Source organism: Macaca mulatta, chromosome 15, assembly GCF_049350105.2.
Source record: "Macaca mulatta isolate MMU2019108-1 chromosome 15, T2T-MMU8v2.0, whole genome shotgun sequence".
NCBI lineage: Eukaryota > Metazoa > Chordata > Mammalia > Primates > Cercopithecidae > Macaca > Macaca mulatta.
Genome location: NC_133420.1, coordinates 10,528,146 through 10,538,618, shown reverse-complemented (window position 1 = coordinate 10,538,618; position 10,473 = coordinate 10,528,146). Strand labels below are relative to the sequence as shown.

Sequence of the window (10,473 nt, the reverse complement as noted above, 5' to 3'; positions counted from 1 at the left end):
TGTAATAACTTACCCATACCAACGTATGTAATAACATACCCATACCAAGGTGTTGTGGGGCGGTGCTCAGTCCTCCGAGGGAGGGAATCGGCTCTTACCCGATTCATATTCAACAGGACCGGGGAATGTGTTCTTGTTCCATGTCCTGGATGCCAGGAAGTCCTTGCCCTGGACCCTGTAATGCCCGGGGTCTTCCTGAGAAACGCTGGTGGCCACTGGAGCACAGCCCGGCCCCCTCCAGTTTCTCTGTTTTGTAACTGCACTTGTGTTTAGCAGGTCTTCCAGGACTTAGACGCTGCTTGGTGTGAGCCAGGTTTTGTGTGGAAGGAGGACAGATCCGAGCCGGCAACCAACCAGACCAGAACCATCTTTTATGCTTCCAGATTCTGTGTCCAAAACCTTACCCGTGGACATTGAGGGTGGTGCATTTCTGCTCCAAGACGTGTGTGGACTCAGCTGGAGGGATAGAAAGGACGTGGAGCCTCTTCACTCCTGGCCTGGGCTTGGACCTGCTGTGTAGCCTCTCAGTGACACCAGGGCCCCCTTGTGTCACAGCGGCCTCGGGTTGCTGGCACTGCCCCAGGATGTCCCAGGCTTCATGATGTCCAGGCTCCCCTGGCATGGCGGCCTCAGGTGGGTGGCACTGCTCTGACGGACGTCCCAGGCTTCATGATGGTAGGGCCTCCTTGTGCCATGGCGGCCTCGGGATGGTGGCACTACCCCAGGGTGTCCAAGGCTCCAAGGCAAGTGTTCCGTCCAGCGAAGGGAAGTTGTACTGTAAGGTCTAGTCTCGGAAGATGCCTGGGGTCCTATCCTTCAGAGTGGTCCTACACTCACCACAAATCAAGCCAGGGGAGGCCCTGCCAGAATTTGCAGCTGTGTTTCAGGTTGTCCCACAAGACCTCTTTTATTTTGGGTTAGTCAGGTATATAATTCTTTTTCTCTTTGGGTATTTTAGAGACAGGCAAAAAAAAAAAAAAAAAAACCTTTTTGTGGCCCAGGCAGTGGTGTGAGCACAGCTTACTACAGCCTCAACCTCCCAGGCTCAAGCAATCCTCCTGCCTCAGTCTCCTGAGTAGCCAGGACCCACAGGCACATGTTCCACGTGTCCCCATGCCTGACTTATTTTTGTATTTTTTGTAGAGATGGAGTTTTGCAATGTTGCCCAGGCTGGACTCGAGCTCCTGGCCTTATGCGGTCCAGCTGCCTCAGCTTCCCAATGTACTGAGATCACAGGCATGAGCCACCGTGCCTGGCCAAGTGTGTTTCTAATTTCAAAGTTAAGAGGACCCAGAGTCAGTTAATGACGTCTCTACTGGAACATGCTGCTTATAGTACATTAGGAAAAATCATCCAGAACTTGGAAACGGGGCTGGACAGACACAGCCCTTCGAGGTTGTCTGATGAACCCCTGGGGTTTTTAACCATCTGGAGGGATGTACCATGTCAGACTCACTGTTGTCGACGGGCTGAAGCCCAGGTTTCATGAGGTTATGTGTCGGCTTGTAGTACTTTCTCTGATAGAGATGAGAGTGACTTCTGCTGACTGAGAGGCTCAACTCAGAGATTTCATGGCCTGAGGGACGGCAGCCTGTTTGAGCTAATCGAGCAATCTCGCGCTACCCTTATTTTCTGAAACGCCTATGAGTGACTTCTCACATGGTCTTTGAAGCGGCTTCATGCCCGCGCTCCTTGGTAATGATCGAATGCTTTTTTTGACCCCTCGTCCCCTTTCTTTGGGGTGTTCCAGTCTCAGTTCTCATGTGTTCTGCTTCTACGGGAATTTCTGAAGCTGCTGAGTGTAGAAAGCACTGAGGAGGCTGTGCTCCCACCCCTGTGAGCCTTCCAGGCATCATCCTCTCCCCTTGGCGAGGCGGCGTCCATGGCACACCGAGGAGGCTGTGCTCCTGTCCCCCGTGAGCCTTCCAGGCGTCCTCATCTCCCCTCCAGGGGGACAGAAGGAACCTTTCAAACCCTTCTTAAACTTGTTTTCATGTCTTTGTTTTAACAGATATCTTTGCATCGTCTCCCTTATCCAGAAGTGAGGGTGAACGCTGAGTTATTCACGGGAGTCAAGAAACCACACGCAGCCCAAAGTGACGTTTGTTTTCCTGGAATGATTTGTGTGTGTTCACCTTAAAATGCAACTCAGTAAAACAGGTGTGTTTTGAGGAATGACTTTAAATTACCCAGGTAAAAATGTGACAGTTAAATTTCATTGTCTGTGCGGGTGTCCACAACCCCCTTCTGTGATTGCGTGTGAGTTTGTGACTTGTGGTTATTTTTGAAGAAAGAAAATCTGTTGCTGAGGACTTCAGAGGGTGTGCTGGGATTGTGTAGGGTGGACATCGGGGGCTTCAGTGTGTGGCGTCCTTGAAGAGGTTCAAATTAAGGCTGAGAATCCCTACTCCAAAATGCTCTGAAACCTGAAACATTCCGAGCTTCCCCATGACGCTGGAAGGAAATGATTTTCGGAGCACTTTGGATTTCAGGCGGGGGATGCTCAACTGGAAATTGAAATATTGCAAGACCCTTCTGGCCCCAGGAGCTTGGATAAGGACATGGAGGGGGCCTGTGCTGGGTGTCCCCGGAGTGTGAGGCAGACTGGGCTCACCGGACTGGTTTTTGTAGGAGCCACAGAAGGGAAAGAGGGTCAAAGTGGCCACGTCTGACTCCTGAGAAGTCTGGACCAGAAGGAGGTGGGCACGGAGGGCAGCAGTTGAGTCCCCAGTGTCCGGGGCTCCTGTCCCTGGTGGAGTTGAGAGCCTCCGCTAGTTGTGGCCTCTCCCCTGTCAGCAGCCACTGAGGCCTGAAGGGAGAGAGGGCTGAGGAGAGGAGGGAAGGATAGGCCTGCTTCTGGAGAGGGCCGGCGTCGGCCTGTGCTAGCCTCGTGTGTTACTCCTGCGTCCAGGGTGCACGGGCATGCCTTGTGGTGTAGTGCTTCCCGGGATGCACAGTACTCTTGTCTGCAGTAACGGCTTTGTCTCCGACCCTTGGAGGCAAGTTACCTTTTTCCCCAGTGAAAAGAGGTAAAAAAATCTTACAGAAATGCATTTGTTCTAATGTCTATTTTCCGATAAGACATGGTCGCTTAGGCTAAATCTTCGGGAGGTCAAGGCAGGAGGATCACTTGAGGCCAAGGGTTTGAAGACCAGCCTGGACAATATAGCAAGACCCCATCTGTATAATAGAAAAATTAGCTGAGTGTGGTGGTTCGTGCCTGTGGTCCCTGCTACTCTGGAGGCTGAGATGGGAAGATCACTTAAGGCTACAGTGAGCTGCGATTGCTCCACTGTACTCCAATCTTGGTGACAGAGCCAAGACCCAGGCTCAGAAAGAAAAGTAAAAAAAAAAAAAAAAAAAAAATCCAGAAATGTCATTTTCTTTTTAAATCATCCCAAAAGAAAAATCGTTTTTTTCTAAGAATGTAAGGGAAACTGATATGATTGTTTCTCCTTTTCAGATATTTACAGTAGTCCGTCCACATCATCTGTCACCTCTCATCTCATTACAGAGCAGCAGGTTTCTTTGAGGTTAGTGGTGTTTCTCTGTGTCGCACCTTGGAGAACAGCCAGCATGAAACCTCTTACCACGATCGTGTGCATTGTTCGTAGTCCCAATTAAAATCCTCTCCAGAGACGCCTGTGCTGCTTATTATAGCAGAACTTTGGTTGTGCTGAAATGTGCATTCAGCTAATGGTTTTAAGTTCATATCTGAGATAATGCTGTATAATTCATGAAGCATATGGGATCAGTAATGATTGAAGATAATTCTGGCTGATGTCATTTAGAGGATATTTTTCACTTGAAGTTAAAACTTCCTTCGCGATAGTCATTTTGGGATTCATTTAACTATGTGCTTTATTTCATAGCTCAAATTTTCATTAGTCATTTCATAACACAGGATTTTGAAAGCAGATTTGGCAAAATCTTTCTAACAAAATATTTGCTTATGATGTCCCAAGGAACAGCACTCAGAATTGCTGGTAACTGTGGTTATGAGAGAAGTCACTGATGGCTGATGATAGAAGTCACTTGAACGTGAAGGGCTGCTTTGTGAGGCAGATGGGGTTTGAACCCCGACCCTCCTGATACACCAGCCCTGACCCTGGCCTTCTCTCCTCTCCACTGGAAGATGAGAAGGGTGCCAGCATCCGCCTCACAGGCCGTCCTGAGTACCCGGGACTAAGGGCTTGTGTTCCTCTGGCAGGCGGCGCAGATGTGGGGGCTTGACGATATACACACTGCAGGCTGCCAGTGTCAGGGTAATCCAGTTTTAGTCATAAAGGTTGAATTTGCTTTGCTCCCCTGCAGACCAGGTGCGGTGCTGCTGTTGTAGCAGGTGTGTGGATCCTCTTGGGTGGTCCTCAGGTGGACAACGAGTCACCGATTCAGATTCCCAGTGTTAGATGTGAGGGGACCATGGACCTCATGTGTTCAGAGGGGAGGAGTAAAAAGCTTCCCTTGTAATTCCAGGACTGTCTATCCCAGGAATGCCAACCCACTGGCTTTCACCTGACGCCGTCGTAGGTGACACTGTATGGAAATGAGGACTCATGTTCCGCATACCTGAGCCCAGTACCCATCTCCCTTCAGGGCCGTGGCCGAGCCCTCTTGATTTCGCTGGGTTGCCAGCCTGGGGATCTGTAAGCCCAGTGACGTCTCTGGTCTCGGCCCCCGCTCCCCGTGGGGACAGGAGGTGGCTTCAGGAGGCTGGTGATGAATGCCTGAATGAAGCCGACTTGTGACTGCAGTTCTGTCTAAGGGCCTCCCCGGTGTTAGATGTCAGTAAATGACACCTGTGTGTGGATCTCATGTGATGAGAGAAACAGTGGGGGAAACCAAAGCTTGTGGAGTCTGCAGGTTCTGGACTTGGGATTGTGTGTACTTGTGTACTTGGTGAGGGGTGTGATGCCTGGAATGAGTGTGCACGTGTGTCATGTTTGTGCGTGTGTGGTGAGTGTATTTAGCAGGTGTGGCTGGAGTGAACATGTTCATGTGTGTCGTATGTATTTGAGGGTGTGTGTGTAGTGTGTACACGCATCATATTTGGTGAGTGTATTTGAGGGTGTGTATGGAGTGCATACATCCTTTTGCATGTATAGTATTGGGTGAAGCGGTGGCATGTGTGGAGCCTGGGCCGGCTCGCCTGAAGACCCCGTGATGGAAAGATGCACCCCTCTGCCCGGAAGGAGTTGAATCTTTGTGGCGCTCAGGACGCATGGTTCATCTCTATATAAAGGCAGAGTGTGAAACGCCGTGGAGGCTGAGAGAAGCGATGTGGTTAGCAAGTATGAGTGAGACGTTTGGGGCTTGTTAGCACCTGGCGTGTGTGCAGCAAGCTTTGCTATCTGCACACGTGTGATCCTTAGAACACTGGCGTGTGGAGCCGTGAGGCTGTCGAGGGCCGCAGCTCCCGGGCTGAGGAGTTCCCTGTTACCACCAGGAGAACCGTGATTGAAGGCTGTCACTCAATCCCGAGTCCCGGAAGGGGCTCCTATCAGAGAGGAAAACACCCCTAGAGCCTCGGGCAGAATTCAGTGATTTTTCTTATAACGTTGCCTAGATTTCGCAAACATGAAACCAAGAACATATTTCAGAATGCTTATGGTTCTTTTGTAACCATGGAAACAAAGCAATTTGCAGTCGATGGACAGTTTGCAGAAGCTGAACTGCCCACATCATGAGTACCGCGCTCTCCCTACCGCCCTGGGCCTTGCTCCGGTTTGCTGGGGTGGCTTGGCAGGGCCTCTTGGCTGGGATACCTCTCTCATGTCCCATGTTGCTACCCCTGATCACAGTCATACTACTGGGCACCTGCGCCATGAGGACACTGAGTGGACACGGAGCCGCGGGGCAGCAGTTGGTCATGAGATGGCATCCACATGGTCTGAAACAGGTTTCTGTTCATTAAGAATGATCGTTGCAATAAAAACATAGAGTGAAAGAAAACCCTCTACTGACCTGAGAATGCGTCGGCTGAGTTGGATGGGGAAGTGCAGTGAGGAAGGTGAGGACTGAAAGGAAATGAGGGAGGGAGACTAAAGGAGAGAAAGGAAGTGAAAGGGGGAGGGAGGATGGGAATAAAGACGGAGATAGAGGAGGAAGAAGAGAGAGGGCGGTGGGCAGGAGCCTGGGAAATGAGTCCCAGAGCCGGTTCCTGACCGTCGTGGGTGCGTCAGAGCTGATCTTCCAGGAGAGGTGGCCTGGGAGGGCTGACCCTTAGGAAGTGAGGGCCAGGGGGAGCTGATTTTTTGGCCCTCAGCTGGGCTGTTGCTGACCAGAGATGCAGTCGATGGTTATCCCGAAGAGGTCGTCTGCACAGCCACCGTTTGCTGCCAGGTTGGAGAGAGAAGTGCTCCCCATGGGTTCTTTCTATTTTGTGGATTTTTCCCAGTTTAGCTGAGCAGCCTGTCAGTGGAAATGTCGGGGATTACTAACATGTCTCCATTCTACAGAGCAGTCGGCCAGCATCCGATCCTGTAGTTGTTGAGGGCACCACTGCCGTCATGTCGGTGCTGGCCCAGCATGGAAGACGCAGCCCGAGGCACTGGGAAACCTGCATGGCTCTTGCTGCCGGGGTTCTGATGGGAGTCGTACGCTGGAAGAAAGATGTTCTTTAGGCAGAGCCTGGTGAGGAGGGGGTGCTGCTGTTGCAGCAGTACATGGAATTTCAAATGACGAATGAAACAAGCTTTTAATTATGACCAGAGCTCTATGCCCTGCATTTCTTCAAATGGAAATGTTGTGTTGAAATGAATTTGCTGTTAATCGGTTGCCTCATGCAAGACGGAATGCTGGGAGCAAAGTAGAATGTGGACTTCTCTACAAAGCTTCCTCGTCTCACACTATAATCAATTGGATGGTGCTACATAGGAATACGTGAGAATTCGTGTGAGAAAAGTGATGGGTGCAGATCTGTGTGACTGGCAGTTGTAGGGGGAGGTTTGAGAGAAGCTTTTGGCTAAAGTGGTGTCAGGTGCAGGTGCTGAAGTGTGATGTCTGGCTGGATGGAAAAGCACACGCCTCTGGGCTACGGGAAACAGATAAAGGAGGAAGTGGGCAGACATGAGTCGTGTCTTAGGAATGGTAGCAATTCAGGCAGACCCAGGATCAGGGTCCCACGGGGGAGGAGTGGACATCAGGACCCAGGGAGCATGGGGTGGGGGTCATGCCCAGGCCTCTGCGGAGCTTGCTGCTGTGTCAGCAGGGCCTTGTGCTTGCCCTCCTTAAAGCTTTCCCGATCTATAAAACGGGCATGACAAAATCCACCTTGTGACACTGAAGCTTAAATGAGATGATCTACATGATGTCTTCCTTCCCTTCCTGACACATCATAGACTCACAGCTATGGTAGCAGCGACAGACTGGATGAAATACTGGAGCCTCTTTGCGCCTGGTGAAGCCACATGGATTTGTGCAGTGCTGGTGACTGTCTCTGAAAGCCTTTGATCATGGCAGTGGCAGCCTTGAGTGGCTCTTGGCATACTTCAGTCTGTGGAGTGCAAGGTTGACTGGATCCCCGAGGCCATTGATACTATCCAGGGGTGAGCTGATGGGGCCCTAAAACCTGGGGGAAGGCCGAGAGGACTTGGCTGCCAGAAGCATTGTAGATTTCTGGCTTCGAGAACTAGCTGATTTATGGACATAGGAAGGTAAACCCAGATGGCTCCAAAATTTCAAGTCCAGAAGAAAGGTGGGAGGGTACAATTGCTGAGTAGGTCATGGTTGCCCTGTCCCTTTCTTTCTGGCCATCGTTTCTGCTCCCTCCCCCTGCCTTTGTGGGCTGGAGGGGCTGAGCCTGCACAGTGGTCTATTTCATGGTGACGATGGCCGATTATTATCCTGCACTAAGAAGTCTCTCCACTTTATTTTGCAGCAGTAGTTAAATAAATTTAAAGAGTGATGGTTTAGTGGTATTTGTTTTGTTTTTGCTTTTTTTTAAAAGTATTATTTAACTGAACGTTATTCCCAATTTCACTGATTACTTTGAGATGCCAAAACATGCTTTGATTTGTTATTTTGTGTTTGAGCTAGTTTATTGCATCACAGGAATGCCAATTATTCTGTTGTCACACATCATTAAGTATCTCAAATTGTGTTACTATAATACTTAGCTGAATTACCTCCCTTAGTTTGCCTTTTAAAAAACTAAAATCTGTGTGAAACACACAGGATGGTGCATGTCCATTGAGGGTTGTTGAGAAGTGTGACTTTTGCTGGCATGCTTCAGAATCAGTGACATGATTTTATAGAAACACTTTGTAACTGACATCAAAACTAGAAGCTCCTGTAAAGGGCAGGGTAGGCAACGTGTTATGTTTTGTGGGTCACAGAAGTCTCTGCATATATTTCTTTTGTGAAAACTTCAAAGTGTAAAAACCACTTCTGGTTCCCTGGCCAAGGCTCAGTCGGGGATCATGGTTTGCAGACCCTTGACAGCAGCTGAGCTGAAAGCTGGTCTCCCATGCGGTGAGCAGGAGCCCACCTCATTGCTTCAGCCAGGAAGATGCTGCCCTCATGCCGGAATTTACTTCAAACAAACTTGAAAGCTCTGGCACCGCTGCTCATTTCCATACGGTTGCAGGCTATCTAAAATACAGAGCATGCCTTGGCATTTTGATTTTGTTACTCCTCTTGAACGGCTCTGAGATGGCTCATCGCGAGTTAGACATTTGCAGAAATGATCAAGCAGAGCTGCAGTCATCTTGCAGATCAAGTGAAGTTTTTTCTGAAAGCTTGTTACAGGCTTAAATTTCTGATCCCTTTCCATCCACTGCTCTTGTATGATTGGTTTCTTTTTGCACCCATTTGGGCTGTGAAGCGTCTCCCCCACCGTGGTAGAACTTTAGCTCTGATTTCATGCATGAGTCGGTATCCTCACTCCTCTTCTGCGAGGAGAAAGCGCTGCAGGTCCTGCGTGGTTTCCGTCCCCTCCCTGCACGTGGATGGATTGGGAGGTATTTGTGGTGTGTGAACTTGCTACCCCTAGAGGCTCCTTGCTCACTCCCCTGGATCATACTCCTCCCTACTGCCATAGACTGCACTCCTCCCTCGTGGTTCATTCCCCGGACCTCATTCCTCCCTCCTCCTTCCTGGCTCACTCCCCTGGACCACACTCCTCCCTCCTGGTTAACTCCCTGGACCACACTCCTCCCTCCTGGTTCACTCCTTGGGCCGAACTCCACCCTCCTCCCTCCTGGTTCACTGCCCTGGGCCCCCACGCCTCCCTCCTGGTTCACTGCCCTGGGCCCCCACGCCTCCCTACTCCTGAGCCGCATTCCTCCCTCCTGGTTCACTCCCCTGGGTCCCCACTCCTCCCCCTTGGGGGCTTGGTAGTTTCTGCTGTGCTTGTGCCAGCACGATAAGGCTGAGTGGCAGCTCCAGGGCTGTGGCTGCTCACGCAGCTGTGGCATTAGTGCAGAGAACTGCGGGGATGCAGCTGCCCTTCCTGTGATGCTTCGAGTGTCATAGTCGATATGGAAAACTGGGTGGGATGTGGATGTCCCAGGAAGGGACAGGAGCCTCCCCTCAGCCTTTGTCAAACACTTCTCAGCCAGGCGTGATGGCTCATGCCTGTAATCCCAGCGCTTTGGGAGACCGGGGCGGGCGGATCACCTGAGATCAGGAGTTGGACACCAGCTTGGCCAATGTGGTAATTTTTGACGCATTAAGGATTAAGGAAAATGACTCACACTCGTTTGCCTTGCTTTTTAATTGACGATTGATGTAGCCCAGTAGTGTGAACTTGAGCAACCATTCTTACCGAAAGACTAATCTTTAAAACTCTCTTCCTCTGGACACGTCTTTGGCTGCTGTAATCAAATGCAATATAATCAGCACTGGTTAATGGCTTTCCTTGCTGGGCTAACAAATGCTCCTCAGAAACGTTGGTTTCTTGTTATTTTCATTTATAAGTATGTTTTAAGCCTTCTAATTTTTCTAGCTTTCCTGCGAGTTGGGAATAATTGTGATGGGTGCTTAGTTTGGGATGTTGACGTACCCTCTATGCCCAGCTACTATGCCATTGTGTGAACACTGATTTGTCACTTTCTCATGAAGACTGATTTCACCTAGTTTGGTAAATTCTATTAATTTTAAGGAAGGGGGTGGAATACAAATGCTGTTAGGAGGCATTTTTAAGGATCAAGGAAATGTTGCCATGATTATTACCATTACAGAAGGAACATAAAACCACGTGCTGCCTTCAGTCATGATGAATATGTAAGTCCGCATCTGTGACTGCAGAAAACGGCAGCCCGAAATCTTAAAATCGTGTGGATGCACCAAGCCCATGTGCAGGGCACTGTGGAGCAGCCTGCATTAGCCGAAGTTGGCCCACAAGCCCTAAGGGATGGTGTCTGAGTTATGATAAGGCTCTGACTTGGGATTAAACAGGCCTCCAAATACTGTGATATTCTAAACAAGGACACGATACTGCCCAGGGAGCCCATTGGGCACCTGTAGGCAGTG

General features: G+C 50.0%; 1 long non-coding RNA gene across 1 annotated transcript; it reads left to right on the top strand.

The window, feature by feature from the left end:
* The first annotated feature begins 273 nt into the window (after window positions 1–273).
* Window positions 274–3,366, top strand: LOC144334827 (uncharacterized). The gene is made up of 2 exons (XR_013405071.1): window positions 274–633; window positions 2,012–3,366. It is a non-coding gene; the product is annotated as an uncharacterized LOC144334827 (long non-coding RNA).
* The last annotated feature ends 7,107 nt before the right edge of the window (window positions 3,367–10,473 follow it).